Source organism: Lemur catta, chromosome 2, assembly GCF_020740605.2.
Source record: "Lemur catta isolate mLemCat1 chromosome 2, mLemCat1.pri, whole genome shotgun sequence".
Classification (NCBI taxonomy): domain Eukaryota; kingdom Metazoa; phylum Chordata; class Mammalia; order Primates; family Lemuridae; genus Lemur; species Lemur catta.
The window spans coordinates 41,209,067-41,226,651 of NC_059129.1; the positions used below are offsets into that span (position 1 = coordinate 41,209,067).

At 47.9% G+C, this 17,585-nt stretch overlaps 1 non-coding gene across 1 annotated transcript; it reads right to left on the reverse strand.

Annotated features, from left to right (window-relative positions):
• Positions 1-880: 880 nt before the first annotated feature.
• Positions 881-941, reverse strand: LOC123633722. The gene has a single exon (XR_006733737.1). It is a non-coding gene; the product is annotated as a U7 small nuclear RNA (small nuclear RNA).
• Between the last annotated feature and the right edge of the window lie 16,644 nt (positions 942-17,585).

Genomic DNA, 17,585 nt, shown 5'->3' on the forward strand with positions numbered 1-17,585 from the left:
TATCGTTTAAAGAATTAAAACAAGAAAACAAAAGCATAGGCCACAGAACAAGTGCTCCATCACAATGATAATAGTTTTTAGGAAACAGAAGTTTTTTCTGTGCAAACCTAACTAGTCTAACAAGGGAGTTAATTAGGAATAGGGTGTTAACATTTCCATATTTGTACATTTCTTTATTTCTTTTGAGACAGTCTCTCTCTGTTGCCTGAGCTAGAGTGCCGTGGTGTCAGCCTAGCTCACAGCAACCTCAAACTCCTGGGCTCAAGCCATCCTCCCACCTTGGCCTCCCAGAGTGCTAGGATTACAGACGTGAGCCACTGCACCTGGCCAAAAACAATTTTTTTCTTTTTTATTTATATATTTGTTATGGTCTGAGACGTGAGAAATGACCACCTGAAGACCGAATTGAGCCAAATCAGGAGTCTTTATTAGCTGGTGAGCGACTACGCTCTGCACCACCAAAGGCGGTAGCACAGAGAGCAGCCTTGAGCCTTTGAAGCAGAAAGCTTTTATCGTGGGTAAAAATCACTGGGACAGAGCAAGCACGATTACAGGGGCAAAAAGCAGCATTACATCACTCTCATGTCCTGGTGCAACAGGATCTGGGCACTTTAGGGCTCGGTCATGCAGAACACGGGTGTTGTATTCTCACGCTTGGGGCACTGTCTTTAGCAAGCAGTTTTACAGAAGTGAGATAGCAGGTTAATGATTTTTCGGCACAAAACTCACACTGTGACATTATAGAAATAGCTTTGACCATGTTAAAATTTCAGCCTTTAACATTATATGGCCAAAAGTTATAACAGTCAGTAGTCTCGAAGCTTTTGGCCCTTAACAATATTTATTTATTTATTTTCTTTAATTTGGGGGGGGGGCAGGGGGGGGCTTCCCGTGAGGACCAGAAAACCTGCTAGACAAATTCTAAAAGAGCTGTAACACTCTAGAGATGACACGCTATGGAAAAAATTAAAGAAAAAAAAAGAGCTGTAACACTAAAACAATTTTTTAAACCTCTCTTATTGATGTGGGTATAAACAGATGGCCTTTCGGGGAAGTAATTTAGTACCTATTAATAGTTAAAATATTCATAACCTTTCATTCAGCGCTTTCACTCAAATTAGTATCTTAGCCGGTTTGGGCTGCTGTAACAGAATACGGCAGACTGGGTGGCCTATAAACAACAGAGTTGCATTTCTCACATTTCTGCAGACCGGGAAGTTCAAGACCAAGGCACTGGCAGATCCGGTGTCAGGTGCAGGGCCTCGTCCCAGGTTGTAGAGGCCCCACCTTCTTGCGGTGTGCTCACATGGCAGGGACAGAGATGACTTCTCGGGATCGTTTCTAAGGGCACCAATGCCATCACGTGGGCTCCAGCCCCCTGACTCCATCCCAACTTCATCACTTCCCAAGGGCTCCGCCCCCAATACCATGACACTGGGATTAGAGCGCCGGCATGCGAATTTGGGGCGGACAAGTTCAGTTCATAAATTTCATTAGAAATTTATAGAAACGCGCCCTCTAGTGTGCAAAGAAATAAGTACAAGAGTATTTTGAGGCACGACATACAGCAGAGAATAATGAGGGGGAGCACTGGGGCAGTTAAATAAAATAAGCTGTACACATACAGCGAAATACCACACTATACTTTTTAACAATCTCTATATATTGACATGACAAATGTCCACATCATAAATTAATATTAAAAGTTGTAGAATAATATAAATTGGAAGAAGCATTTTTTTTCAAACCTCCCCTCCATCCATCTGTGCTGTTAGATGGAAAGGAGAAAAACGGAGGAGGAAATACAGACAAACAGTTATCAGTGGTTATCTCCTGGGGCATTTTTGCTTTCTTTCTTGTTTTAGGTGAGGTCTCACTTTGTCACCCAGGCTAGAATGGCACACTGCAGCCTCCAACTCCTGGGTTCAACGATCCTCCTAGCTCAGCCTCCAAGTAGCTGGGGTCCTGCAGACCACAGGTGTCCCTGTCTCTTCTCCACTCACTCCCAACATGGCCATAGACAGCAACAGGGATCGTGCTGGGTGCGAGGCTGCTAGACGGTCAGAGACACTGGATTCCTGGGTATGGCTGTAGAGAGGAAAAAAACAAAAGCAACAGAAAGATACTGAAAGACAAATTCCCTTTCTCTCTATTCTTCCTAAGCCTGAGTCCAGCAGCCAGGCCTGGGTGACTTTTATGAACTAAAATAAAATCTTAAGCCCTCCCCCAGCTGACTGAATAAACCCCCTCTTGGCCAAGGGGATATCCCTAAAACTAAATTGCCTGCCAGGAGGAGGGAGGTCAGACATGCCTCATCATGCCCCTCCCTCCCTTCTTGGGGACATCCTTTGTAACTCATTAACAGGCCCAAGGGTATGCAAGCCACACCTGCAGGTCCTCAGTTTACACAACAAATATATGTTCCTGGCTTGTCTCTGATAAACAGACCTCCTTATCTTAAACCATTCCAAGCCCATAGACAAAGCTTCATGTCTTTAACCAATTACAAGTCAAAGAATCTTTAAACCCACCTATAACCTGTAAGGCCTCGCTTCAAGATGGCCCACCTTTTCGGGCCAAACCAATGTATGCCTCCCACATATTGGTTTATGACTTTACCTGTGACCCCTGTCTCCCTGAAATGTATAAAGCCAAACTGTGACCCAGCCACAGCGACTCCACTTGCTCAAGGCCTCTTGGGTGTGGCTCTGGGTCATGGTCCTCAAATTTGGCTCAGAATAAATCTCTTTAAAATTACTTTACAGTTTGGCTTCTTTTCCCTTGACATCATTAATCACAGACAAGCCACCAGACATATATTTGTTGTGTAAATTGAGGACCTGCAGGTGTGTCTTGCATACACTTAGGCCTGTTAGTGGGTTACGCAGGATGTCTCCAAGAAGGGAGGGGGGCGTGATGAGGCATGTCTGACCTCCCTCCTCATGGCAGGCAGTTTAGTTTTAGGATATTCCTTTGGCCAAGAGGAGGTCCCTTCAGCCAGCCAGTGTGGGGGGAGCCTTAATATTTTATTTCAGTTCACAATACTCAACAAGATATGCACACATATCTGTTAGGTCCAGAGCTGAGAGGGAGACGCTGAAGCCTCATGTGTAACAAAATGCTGTTTATCTTGGACATTTGGGTGCAGATGGGTGTAGGCCAGAAAAGGTGTCCACAAGAGGAAAGGGAAGAGGCTTGGGTTTTATAGAGGGTTTTTCTGGGAGCAGTAAATAATTCTTTTCAAACAACCAGGAGGGATGAGAAAATTGAGTCTGCTAAGTCCTTTTCAGAGAACTTCTTAGCCACCCTGCGTTTTCCAGAGTCTGTGTGTCCTTTCTTCTACCTGTGCTGTGGGGTTTGCATCGGAGCAGCTTGAGGGGTCGGCCATCGCACAAACTCCTCCTGCTGAAGCTAACACGTCGTCTAGTGCTATTCTGTTACCTATGACCGGGGCGGCTAATGAATTACGGGAAGCAGAGAGGAGTTAAAGCTCTCTCCGGTATCCTGGGCCGTGCAGCCGTGGTGGTAGTGATATTTTTGGCCGTGAGTGCATTGTGGGTAATTCCTGCTGCCACTCCGCTAGGCTCCAGAGTGTCATTACGCCGGCCAGTAGGAGGCCTGCGGCTGTCCTCTGGCGGTGTTGGTGAGGGGGGATTGTAGATATTACTGATTTTTGGAAAGGATGGAAACATCCTTATCCGGTGGTAAAACACACCCTGTAGACAAAATACCTCTAGTTCATCTGGGATTTATACATTGCAGAGCCATTCCTCTGTGGCCTATGCCCCCCAAGAACACGAGACCTGGTGGGAGACAGGGTCGGCCAGGGCCAGCGGTGTGCCTTAAGAGGGGTGAGCGATGTAGCCATGATGCGAAATGGGGACTTGCAGTGAGTACAGGGCCTCAGCGGGGCAGGAGCTGTGGCGTATGTGTTCCCCCGTGCTATGTTGGATGAGTGGGTCCCACCAGCGATGAATGCAGGTGTGGAGGGACACAGTGCACAGATTAGGAAAGGACGGGATGGGATGTAGCACAGTGTATGGCACGTGGCCCGCGTGGACATCTGAAGCGTTACGTACTCCTTTAGGTGACGTGTGACTAAGAAATCAGCAGACAGCGTTTCCTCCCTTGGGGCCTGAGCGAGCTGGGGAAGAGGGACCCGAGAGGGCGATGATGCAGGAGGTTGCTTGCGACCCAAAGAGCCATCTGTTGCCGGTATGGCCGGTGGCGGACCGGGTGGAGGATGGTGCTGGAGGGTAAAAGCGAAAGGAGTCGTCGGGATCTATAGACGAAGGGGCTCGGGTATGGATGGAATAAACTGGGCGGTGGCCCTAAATGGCTTTGCTTGAGACACTGTGGGTGTATGAGCTGGGGCGGCCTCAAGACAGGGGTCATCCCGACAAAGGATGGGTTGTTGGTGACAAACCCAGCAAGAGGAATTGTAGGCCTGGAGTATGTGTCGGCCGGTTCCCCGAGGCGAGAAAGAGTGTGCTATTGTGCCACGCGGTTCCGGTGGAGCAGTCAGAGGAATCAGGAATAAGCAAAGTGTCGTAGCGGCTGAGACAGCCATCTCATGCCGGAGGGGCGTCCAAATCGGGGGATAACGTGTTCTAAAGGGGTGTGAGACCTCTGAGGCCTTTCCTGGGGGTGCGGGGGTCCTCTGCCCACTCAGAGAGTGCGTCCGCCGGCGGGGAAGACGCCCGGTGCTTGTGACGGGGCAGGAGCGCAGCGATCTGCCAGTCTGGGCGGGAACACAGGCCCGGTCGCTGAGTAGGAAGACGGGGCGGCCCAGAGACTCCCCGCGGGGAGACCGAGTAACGAATAGAGCATTTGCAGGTTCGTCTTGTAGACGAGAGGACAGGTTTGGACAGCGGATGAGAGGTTTTAGGAGTCGGAGTAGAAGTTTATTTAAACCCTACATGTAGTGAATTATGTATATCTCTCAGTATAGTGTATGTTTGTTCTCGTGGGAGGATGTATTTTCCTAGGTTTACCAGCCAGGGGCCAAGCTGAGCGGCCCCCGCTTCTGGTGGGGAATGTTTTCCTTCAGGGGAGCAGTTAATGGAGCCGTGAGAGAGAGCTGGCATTCGGCTGGCACCAGCGGGAGGATTTCGCCAAGCTGCTCTTTTTGCCCCTTGATCTGCTAGGTTACTGCCCATTGTAATGGGTCCATGGCCCCGCTGGTGTCCTTGGCAATGTACTAGCGCCGCCCCCGTTGGTAGGCCAGCCCTGGCAAGAGTTTAAGAACGAGAGGGGCGGCGACGGTGGGGGGCTTTGCAGCGAGAAAGCCTCGCTCCCCCCACGCAGAGGCTTGTGAGTGTAGGCGGTGAAAGGCGTATTTGGAGTCCGTATAAATGGTAATTGCTGCATTCTCTGAGAGTGTCAGTGCCCTGATTAGTGCCACCAATTCGGCCTTTTGAGATGTCCCTATGGGCAGTGGCCCCCTTTCAGTATGCTCTCTCGGGGTGCCGTAGCACACCCCGCTCTCCTCTGTTCCTCAAGCAGATAGGAGCTGCATCTGGGCCCCAGGTGTAGGTGGAACTAGGCATGGGCTGTTGAGAAATGCTGTTGAGAAGTGGGGAATTTTATAATCCAGCATTGCTGTGCAAGAATGCATGGAATGATCGTGAGAAATAGGTAAGAGAGTGGCGGGTTTAAAGGACGGCTTTTGGCCAGGGATGCATGTGGAGTTTCTACGAAAAGCAGATGAAACTGTTGAACACGAGAAGATGTCAGAGTTTGTAGGGCCCGGTGTGAAAGAAGGTCGGCAAGGGAGTGGAGGATAGCTGGTGACGGGCTGCCCAGCGGGGGTTCCTGACTCTCCTCTGTGAGAAGCGCAGCCGCCAAGGCTCTCAGGCAGGCCGGCCAGCCCGATAGCGAAACCCGGCTGTTTGGACAAGTACGCCGCTGTCTGAGTGTCTGGCCCATTATTTTGTGTTACAATTCCCACCGCTACACCCCGCCTTTCATCAGTATATGGCTGGAAAGGTTGGGTAAGGTTGGGAAGTGTGAGTGTCAGAGCAGAGGTCAGGGCATTTTTTAAGGCTTCAAGAGAGGGCCGAACATTTACAGTAGGATCTAATGGCTCGTCGAGATCCCCTTTGGTTGCTTGATATCAAGGTCGAGCTAGGATGCTGAAATTAGGGGCCAAATACGGAAATATCCAGTTAGTCCCAGAAAAGAGAGGAGATCTTTCTTATTGGTGGGAAGAGGTAGGGAAGAAATAAGATTTTTTCTATCTACCACCATTTCTCTCTTTCTGGGGAGAGAGCTAATCCTAGATAGTTACTTGAGGTGAGGAAATTTGTGCCTTTTTGGGAGATACCGTATAGCCTTTCTCCGCCAAGAAATCAAGGCGTTGTATGGCATGTTGGTGAGAACTAGTCTCAGAGGAACTGTGTAATAATAAATCATCTACATATTGTAAGAGGACAGACGGGAAAGATTTAGTTGGGTTAGGTCGGAGGCTAGTGCCTGTCCAAAGAGGTGGGGGCTGTCCCTAAATCCTTGGGGAAGTTCTGTCCCAGTAAGTTGTTGTGACGGTTTGGAGTCTGGGTCTGTCCACGTGAATGCGAAGATGCCATGGGAGTGCGGATGTCATGGGAAGGTGAAGAAAGCATCTTTTAAATCCAGTGCCGTGCAGTGGGTGGTGGAGGTGGGATAAGAGACAGGATGGTGTCAGGGTTAGGGACTACTGGGTGGGTGGGTCTCACTGCCTGGTTAATGAGTCTTAGATCTTGGGCGAGGTGGTACGATCCATCTGGCTTTTTTGCTGGCGGAATAGGGGTGTTATATGGGGCATTAGTAGGGCAGAGGGAGCCTTGGTAGGACAGACGAGTAATGATGGGTTTCAATACCTGAAGACCTTGCAAAGGAATTTGGTATCGGGCTTGGCGAGGAAATTGGGAAGGGTCTTTTAAATGTATTTGGATGGGGAGGGGGTGGTGAGTGGCTATTGAGGGGGTTGAAATATCCCAGACTTTGGGGTTGACTTCAGATTCAGAAAAAGGTATGGGAGATGGAGGGGAGTCGTGAGGAGAAGGGTGGTGTTTGCCTGTGACTCATGATCGACAGTAGGTAAATATTAGCATGTAATTTTGAGAGAATATCTCTTCCTAATAGTGGGTTGGGCACCGAGGGAGAACTAGAAATGAATGAGTGAAGACATCTGTGCCTAGATGGCAGGTCAAAGGCAGGGCTATTAGAGGGCGGGTGACAAGGCTGTCAACTCCCACAACAGAGTGAGGAGAGTCGTGTAGGTCCGCGGAATACTGGCAGAGCCGAGAATGTTGCCCCTGTGTTGATGAGGAAGGAAACCGGCTTACCTGCCACCAACACAGTTACCTGGGGATCTGATGTGCTGCTCAGTTTGGGGGCTGTCGGTCCCGGGCACCCTGGGTCTCCTGTGGCCAGGCCTAAGAGGTCCCGTAGTGCAAGATCAGGACTATCCGGTTTGGTGGGAGGAAGCGAGGTGGCTCTGCCTCGAGGGGCTGAGCTGCAGTCGACCTCCCAGTGGTCCCTCACTCCACAGAGGGGACAAGGTCCTGGGGGTGGTTGAGGGTTAGGACACTGTCTCGCCCCGTGGCCTGTTTGTTTACATTTAAAACACGGGCCTGCTGGTGTCACTTGCCCCTTTCCCCAGTTTGACTGAGCACGTTCTGGGGGTCTGTTGACAGTGGCCAACATCTGCTATTTAGCCTGGCCCCTCTTTTGTTTTGAAGTTGTTGCTCCTCATCCCTATTATGAAATACCTTAAAGGCCGTTTGTACCAGATCTCTTTGTGAGGTTTGAGGACCAAACTCTAATTTTTTATGTTTTTGTCTAATGTCAGGTGTGGCTTGGGAGATAAAATGCATATTAAGAAGTAAAATCCCCTCGGGGGTAGCAGGGTCCAGGGTTGTATATTTATGTAAGGCTTCGGTAAGTCTGGACAGGAAGAGAGCCAGATTTTCATCCCGTCCCTGTGCGGTTTTGTTTAGTTTTTCATAATTGACTGCCTCGTGGAGCATTTTTTCAGGCCCAATAACAGGCATGTGATCATGTGATCTCTCTTAGCCTGTCCTTCTGTGCCCTCTTGGGTTCCTGTTTGATAATCCCATAACGGGTCTGTTCCGGGAACGGCAGTCAGTTGTCCCCACTGGTTGGGCGGGGCTGTGTCTGTGGATTTCGTCGCCGTGTGCCCAGGCGTTGAGCCAGACCCTCCCCTTCTCCTCAGGATGTCAGGTGTTAGTCTGAAACCGTCGGTTCGGGGTGCGCTCATGGCGGAAGAATGACCAGACACGCCAAAGTCAGGCAAGCATGAAAATGAGGTCTATTGAGGAGAGAAAGATAGGACTATAGGGCAAGAGCAAGATACAGGTTTATGGAGCATGGTACATACGCCACAGCTGACGACCTGACCCATTGTCACAGCAGGGCACACAAAAGGAAGGGCAAAGAGAGAGAGCTTGGATAGGGCCTGCGTCCTATTTTATAGTGTCTGGATAGAGACCTCCCTGTGGTTCACAGGTCACCATGGAATCACTTTGATTGGACAGTTGGAAGTCACATGACCTGAGCCTTAACGACGCATGTGGGTTCTAGGTCACTTTCCAGGCTTTATGGTACCCATGCGGCTTGGCCTGTGGGCTACAGAGTCCTCTGCATTCTTTTGCAGCTGGTGCACCAAGTTCTGACTGGCAGATTCATAGAGTATTCCCTCCTCCCCCAGGTTGGAGAATCAGGGTTGGGCAGGACCAAGATGGGGGCAACAGCACCCACTTTCATCCCTAGGAGCCCCAGAATCCCTCACTATCTACCTAACAAGGAGACAAAGTAAAGGAAAGAATTATGTAGAGATCATGCCAGGTAAGATCATACGATTGAGTTAGATATTCAAATTATTTGATAAAAGCATAGCGATTGGTTGAGAAGGAACCTCGTCTTTTCTATATCTGGGCGAAATCGGAAAGGGAGAAGGAAACATGTACCCAATCAATGCCTTCCACCCCAGCCACTCCCCGAGTGGTACAAGCCTCTTGTGGCAGAATCCGCAGGTCCTGAGATTTGGGCAGAGCGAGAGCACATAGTGGGGGGCAAGTGTGTAGTAGACAGACTTGTGCCAGGCTGCAATTCTGACACAGCGTCATGAGCAGAGAGTAAAGAAGGTTTGGCCATAAGGGATTTTGGACCATTTGCTATTGTGGTGACAAAAATTATCCAGATCTTATAGTATGTTAAAGTCAAAAGTTCCATTTTCAGGCCACTGAGAGTTCTCTAACTTACATTGTGCCCCAGCTGTATTGCAGTAAAAGGTAAGTCGTTCTGGCCGAATTTCATCAGTGAGACCTCGTATTCTGAGGCTTCAGAGAAGGCATCCCAAAGGGGTAGTTTTAGGAGGAGTAGACAGAGTTTCCTGTGTTCCTGGATAGAGTAGGGGTCACACGGGGCTGATTCTACTCAATTCTAGGTGTCCCCAGAATGAGGGAGTGGCACGGGAGTGATGAGAGAGTGAGAGGGACAAGTCGGAACAGGCGTCCCTATGTCCAGTGAGGGCCCCAGGGCCTGAGGGTCCTCCAGCTCACCGATAGGACTTTCCAGTTGAGATGAATAAACAAGAAACAAGAACGAGCTTGCGAGCTTCCACTCACCAGGAACAGGATGGCTCAGGGTGTAGACTGTGGAGGTCAGCAAGGAAGACCCGAGTCCCGGTCTAGGGTCTCTCCCCTCAGTTCAGGAGGGTCCAGGCGGACAATAACCTTACCTCGGCCAAGCTAGAGCACTCTGCCTACACTCCAGGACCAGAGAGAAGTTAGAGAGAGGCCCCTGCACACCTCAGGAAAGATCTGTGGAAACCTTACCGATGACCCAGGGACTCAGAGGGAGGCAGGAGTCCGGATTGAGCCCAGGACGAGCTGCTGCTGTCTAGAAAGTAACAAATCAGCAGAGACTTGAATGGGGAGAGACCAAAGGTGGCCAGTAGGTGGGGCAGAGGATTTCAGACCAGGGAACAATAAGGGATCAAAAGTTCTGGGCTGAGAATGTTTATAGCAGCACAATTCACAATCGCAAAGGTGTGGAAACAACCCAAACGCCCATCAATACATGAGTGGATTAGTAAAATGTGGTATATGTACACCATGGAGTATTACTCAGCTATAAGAAATAACGGTGATATAGAATCTCTTATGTTCTCCTGGAGAGAGTTGGAACCTATTCTACTAAGTGAAGTATCCCAAGAATGGAAAAATAAGCACCACATGTACTCACCAGCAAATTGGTTTCCCTGATCATCACCTAAGTGCACATTTAGGAATAACACCAACTGGGTGTCGGGCAGATGTGGAGGGGGGAGGGGATGGGCGTATACCTACATAATGAGTGCGATGCACACGGCCTGGGGAATGGACATGCTTGAAGCTCTGACTCGGGGAGGGTGGGGCATGGGCAATATACATAACCTAAACTTTTGTACCCCCATAATAAGCTGAAATAAAAATAAAAAATAAAAAAAATACTTGGAACAAAAAAAAGTTCTGGGCTGGAAAGGACATGTTTGAGGCACAGAAACAAGACCAGGCTGCTGGGACAAGGATCACTGCAGGCTGTCCCTCCTGTCCTGTCCGGGGACCCCTCCCTCTGCCTGCACCGCCTCCTGCACGCTCGTGACTTCAGAAGCCCTGGAATTACAGAATGTTAGAGGAGCTGGAGGCCCTGGGCCTTCAAGCCTAACGGCTTTGTGCTAGATTCGAAGCTGAAGCCTGCAGAGGGCGGTGGCTGCCCCCGAGACACAGCATGTGGCAGGGCCGGAGCTCCTGACTGAGGACAGGGCGTTTCCCACAGAGACACCGAAGGTGGTGTTGGGGAAGGGGACATTAGGCAGGAGAGGGAGGAACCCTCAGGGGTTCAGATGCTACAGCATCAGCGGGGGACCTGGAGGTGAGTCCTATGTCAGGGGACTCACACCTCAGTCCAAGCCGTGAGACTATTTCTAAATCTCTCCCACGGCTCCAGATCCTGCCTCTCCTCAAGCCCCGTGAAAGAACAACTTCTTCTTGGAAACCTTCTTGAGGCCTTGCACTGACATTTCTTGTTTGTTTGTTTCTCTGAATTCTCACCATGCACACTGTGTGGGATTTGAATTCCTGTGCGCTGGTGGGCTGTTCTGTAACTGTCTTCCCATTGTTTTATGTCATGTGTCCTGGGTCTCCTATCACGCACGCACGCACGCACACACACTCGCTCGTGCACACACACAGGGAGCTGGGTCCTCACTCGGTAAACACTGGGGCTTACCCTGATCCACTGGCTCCACCCTCTGCAGTATTCCTACCCCACTGCGTCTGAACCGATCCCGGATCTGCATTTCCTGCATTTCCTGCCTTTTGCTCTGTGGACGACCAACCCTCATCCCCTGTGACAGTGAGGAGATGATGGCCAAGTCCTGTGTCCACCGGCTGATGGAGGAGCCACGTTACACTTGGTTGATGTGACCAAGATCTTCACAAGTCGGATCAGGATTGTCCACTGAAATCTCAGTCTCTCGGGAGACTACAACCAAACCACAGAGTAGGGTCTCAGCAAAGAGCGCCTGCAAGAACAAGCAGGTAGACAGCAAAGAGTGGCACACAGCACAGACCGCCTCACCCCGGCGCCAGGGTGGGGAAGCCTCTTGACAGGTATCTCCACCGGCCGGCCTGGGACAGGCGTGTGCACAAGTTGTGGCACTTTAGCACGAATGACTCTATCTTGGTCTGGTCTGTTGGGCCTGGAGCAGAAGCTCAGTCCAAACCAATGGCCTCCTATCAATTTTAACAGTCTGAATATCCTAATTTTTTATCTTAATTTTACTTTTGAACACTAAACGTCTTACATATTAAACATGAAATTAAATTAAAGAGAAAAAATCAAAGTCTAAAATTGAAAATTACAGCAAATGACCTTATTTGACAAATTTTAATGTAACCATTAAAGAAAATAATCATCTCAAGTGACTTTTGAATACGGTACTCTGAAGATTAAAAGAACAGCCAATAAACAGTGACCTCCTTCAGCAGTTCTGTTGTTGGCAGTAGCACTAACACTGTAATTCCGAAGCACTCAGCCTGGCATCAGTCAGTTCCTTTGACGATGGTAGCCAGGTTGCTTGCAGCTGTAGGTCAAAGGCGCCGTGTCAGGGGTGTGAAGTGAGAAGAGACTGATTTGGATCCCATAGATGTTAAGGAATAAAAATCTCACCATACTGATGCTGAATAACATGTTAAAAAAAACAAAACAAAACAAAACAAAACAAAACCTCACCAGAATCAAGATCAGGCTGCTTTGGTTTACTGTAGACTTCCCTAAACCGGGCAAAAACCCAGTGGGTCAAGTTGTCACTAGTGTCAGGCGTGGGGAGCAGATGTCAGGTCCGTGTTCCCTGGTGCTTGGTTCCCAGTACCGAAGAATGGTTACTGGTACCGAGTCCATGGAGCAAACGAGCAAGCCGAACAAGAAGATTTATTGGGAACAGAGCATAGAAAGGATAGTACACCCTCAAAGTCGGTAGAGAGAGGACTGCTCCAACAGGGTTATGGGCTGTTTTTTATATTAATCCCTAATAATATGCTAAGCTGGGGGCGGAATATTCATGAATTTTTTTGGAAAGGGATAGAGAATTCCCGGAACGGGGGACCCTCTCCATTTTTAACCTCGTAAGGCAATTTCCGGGGGTTGCTGTGGTATTTGTCAACTGTCATGGCGTGGGTGGGTGTGATTTTTACCATGTTAATGAGGATAGGTCACTTAAAGATGCTGTCACTTTACTTGTACGCATGCTCCAAAGACCCTCTTTTGTGGCCTTGATCGCATTTCCACTTTGTGGCCCCTCTACCTCTTCCTGGTTGGTCAGTCCTTGGAGATGTCTTGTTGTAAACCAAACATCTGTCAGTCCTTGGAAGCCCCCTTGATGTCACCTGTTCCTTCTTAGAAACCCCCTTTCTGGGCCAGGAGCAGTGGCCCACGCCTGTAATCCTAGCACTCTGGGAGGCCGAGGCGGGCAGATTGTTTGAGCTCAGGAGTTCGAGACCAGCCTGAGCACGAGCGAGACCCCATCTCTACTAAAAATAGAAAGAAATTATATGGACAGCTAAAAATATATAGAGAAAAATTAGCTGGGCATGGTGGTGCATGCCTGTAGTCCCAGCTACTCGGGAGGCTGAGGCAGGAGGATCACTTGAGCCCAGGAGTTTGAGGTTGCTGTGAGCTAGGCTGATGCCACGGCACTCTAGCCTGGGCAACAGAGTGAGACTGTCTCCAAAAAGAAAAAAAAGAAAGAAAGAAACCCCCTTTCTGGTCAATCTATTCCTCCTATTGTAGGCAAAGTATCTCCTAGTGCCATCTGCTCCTGAATGAACACTCCCTGGACAAAGCATCTGTTCCCCTTCCTCCTCACTACCTAACTCCAGGGCCCGTAATAAATTGCTTTTGGGAAATGTTGCATACCATAACCCAGTCTAAGAGTCACAGCACACACTACACATTCCAGAGTGTAAAAATCCTGATTGTCTTTATCTGGAAGTTCCCCAAATTTACAAAACCAAAGAAAAGCCTCTTCTCTCCTTTTTAATTTTTTTTCAAGAAATACCTGTTAAGAGGTTGCAGAAGAAATACCTATTAACAGGTTGCATGACAAGGTTCTGGAACTTCTGTGTGTCTGAGTTCTGTAAGAAGGTGTGAGTGACCCCTGCTTTGACCTCTGAAAAAGCACCTGACAGCAGCACCTGCCAAAGGCCAGTCCTGCCGACCACCGCGCCACGCAGGCTGATGTTCGGTGTCTGGGCACTGGCCGCCGCCTGCTGGATGGTGGACGCCCAGAACCCTGACCATGAATCAGCGTGTGAGTCCGTGGAGGCGGCCACGGAGCCGCCTCCACTGCAGGGTCTCCACGGCCATCTTCTAGGAGCTTAATGCATTAATGGTAACACCGGAGACTCTCTGTTGACCACCTAGAAACAACCACCACCTAAGAGGATGGCTGAGCTCAGTTTGGATGGCTTCTGAATTTGGAATAAAAGAAAATTCTACCTCACACATACACAAAAATATATTGCAATTTTGAAACAATTTTATATATATTATAGGATAAAGCAAATAGGTAAATATGTCAAGATTATTAAGAAAAAAGACTTTCAGTTACCCTGATAAAAGATATAAAAATATAACATCAAAGAGTTTAAAAGAGAAAAACCTATAATATAAAATTTGAGTTGGAAATATCAGTATAAATTCATGATTTTTTTTTTTTTTTTTTTGAGACAGAGTCTCGCTCTGTTGCCCGGGCTAGAGTGAGTGCCGTGGCGTCAGCCTAGCTCACAGCAACCTCAAACTCCTGGGCTTAAGCGATCCTACTGCCTCAGCCTCCCGAGTAGCTGGGACTACAGGCGTGTGCCACCATGCCCAGCTAATTTTTTCTATATATATTTTTAGTTGTCCAGATAATTTTTTTAATCTCTATTTTTAGTAGAGACAGGGTCTTGCTCAGGCTGGTCTCGAACTCCTGACCTCGAGTGATCCACCCACCTCGGCCTCCCAGAGTGCTAGGATTACAGGCGTGAGCCACCGCGCCCGGCCCATGATTTTTTTTTTTAACCCTGAATGTGACTTAAAGCAATGTTGCCAGCACCTAATGAGCCGGTAGCAATGGGCTCTCCCAGCACCTAAAGAGTAGTTTCTAAATACCATTCTTCAATAAAAAAAAACGAATTAGAGAAATGGCTGAGGCTAGGGGCAATGGCTCACGCCTCTAGTCCCAGCTACCCAGGAGGCTGAGGTGGGAGGATTGCTTAAGGCCAGGAGTTTGAGACCAGCCTGGGTGATATATTGAGAGCGAGACCCCATCTCTTGAGAGAGAGAGAGAAATGGCTGGGACCAGTCGTGGTGGCTCACACCTGTAATCCTGGCACTCTGGGAGGCCGAGGCGGGAGGACCCCTTGAGCTCAGGAGTTCGAGACCAGCCTGAGCAAGAGTGAGAGCCCATCTCTACTAAAAATAGAAAAAATTAGCCAGGCGTGGTGGCACATGCTTGTAGTCCGAGCTACTCGGGAGGGTGAGGCAGGAGGATTGCTTGAGCCTAGGAGTTTGAGGTTGCTGTGAGCTACACTGATGTCATGGCACTCTAGCCCAGGTGACAGAGCAAGACTCTGTCTCAAAACAAACAAACAAAAACCTTAATCTGGCCGGGCGCGGTGGCTCACGTCTATAATCCTAGCACTCTGGGAGGCCGAGGCGGGACAATCGTTTGAGGTCAGGAGTTGGAGACCAGCCTGAGCAAGTAAGACCCCATCTCTACTAAAAATAGAAAGAAATTAGCCAAACAATTAAAAATAGAAAAAATTAGCCAGGCATGGTGGCATGTGCCTATAGTCCTAGCGACTCGGGAGGCTGAGGCAGGAGGATCACTTGAGCCCAGGAGTCTGAGGTTGCTGTGAGCTAGGCTGACACCATGGCACTCTAGGCCCACGGAACAGAGTGAGACTCTGTCTAAAAAGACCAAAAAAACCCTGAATCTTTAGTCTAAACAAAGAAAAAGAACAAATTTTTCACTTTCATAGATTAATATTACACCACCACTTTACTCTGAAAATTGGTAATTAAAGGGAAATACCTTAACTTACGTTGCCTTTTTAGAAGGAACCATAGATCCCCCGGTTGATGAGGGAAAGCTCCTCTCCAGGTAATCATGTCCTTACAAATGCACAAGGGGTGGGAGAAGTAGGAAAGGAACATTTTGTAACCCCTGATGAAATAACTAATTCAGGCAAGGGTCACTATGGATGGCAATTATTAGGTGAAAGTTTTTAAGCATATTCACACAATGTCAAAGAACCCTGCAGAGGACTTGCTAAATGCAAAGGGGAAAACATAATCTCTACGGAACAGATGTGGCAGTGTCCACCTTAGCCAAGCAATCACACGTAGCATCACTACTGGGGGGATGACCTCACATTATATGCCTTCTGCTGTGAGGCAATATGAAGTATATAGCAGTTTTGAAGAATTAGTCCCAAAATTGGGTAACCAGAATCTAATCAAAAAAGTTTGGGGGGAAAAACCTGCCAAATACAGGGAGATAGAGGACTATATTAAATGACATCACAGAAACAATAAGACAAATTTAGAATGGAGAACATTCTAGAAGACAACTGGCCTAGTCTCTTCAAAGAGTCAATTCCAAGAAATAAAAAGACTGGATGATTCTGGATTAAGAAGAAATGGGGAGGCCGGGTGAGGTGGTTCACACCTGTAATCCTAGAACTCTGGGAGGCCAAGGCAGGTGGATCGTTTGAGCTCAGGAGCTTGAGACCAGCCTGAGCAAGAGCTAGACCCCATCTCTACTAAAAATAGAAAGAAATAATATGGACAACTGAAAATATATATAGAAAAAATTAGTCGGGCATGGTGGCGCATGCCTGTAGACCCAGCTACTCGGGAGGCTGAGGCAGGAGGATCACTTGAGCCCAGGAGTTTGAGGTTGCTGTGAGCTAAGCTGACACCAGGGCACTCTAGCCTGGACAACATAGTGAAACTCTGTCTCAAAAAAAAAACAACAACAGATGAATGAATAAAAAAAAGGTGGTATATACACACAGTGGAATATTATTAGGCCTGAAAAAAGAAATTTTGTCATTTGCAACAACATGGAGTTGAGAACATTATGCTAAGTGAAATAAACCAGGCACAGGAGGACAAATAATAATGCCTCACTTATAGGTAGAATCTAAAACACCTGAGGCTGGGCGAGGTGGCTCACACCTGTAATCCCAGCAACTCGGGAGGCCAGGCCAGCGTGGCAGGATGGCTTGAGTCCAGGAGTTCGCAGTTACAGTGAGCTAGGATCGTGCCACTGCACTCCAGTCTAGGCAACAGAGCAAGACTCTGTCTCTAAGAAGTAATAATAAAATAAAATAATATAAAACAATTGACCTCAAAGCAGAGTGTAGGATGGGGAAGTGGAAGGAATGGAGAGATGATGGTCCATGGGTACAAAGCCTCAAGTGGCCAGGAGAAATAAGCAGTTTTCCTTTGGGATATATTGTACAGCATAGTGAATATAGCAAATAATAATCTATTGTACATTTCCAAAATTGTTAAGAGAGTAAATTTCAAATGTTCCCCACAAAAATTCAAGTATTTGAAGTGACAGATAATTAGCTCGATTTAATTATTCCACAGTGAATTCATAAATCATAATATCACTTGTACCCCATAAATATATAAACTATAATTTGTCAACTTACAATTAAAGATTAAAACTTAGAAAATAAAAGGTAACGACAACAAAAAGGATAGATAAATACGCAAATAGGTGAATGCCTAGGATAGGTAGAGACCAGTAAAGCAAATACGGCAAAATGTTAGCATTTGTTGAATTTTTTTATTTGATTTTTTTCCCTAGAATGTGTTGAATCTTTGTGTTGAGTATCTGGGTATTTACTGTCCTTTTCCTCTGTGTGTTAGAAATTTTTCAAAATATAATTATTATTAGTTGGAAACAATTTCCATATTAGTCTAATTCTTGCACAGTTAACAGAAGAAGACATTCCAGGCTGCAGCTCATGACTATTATT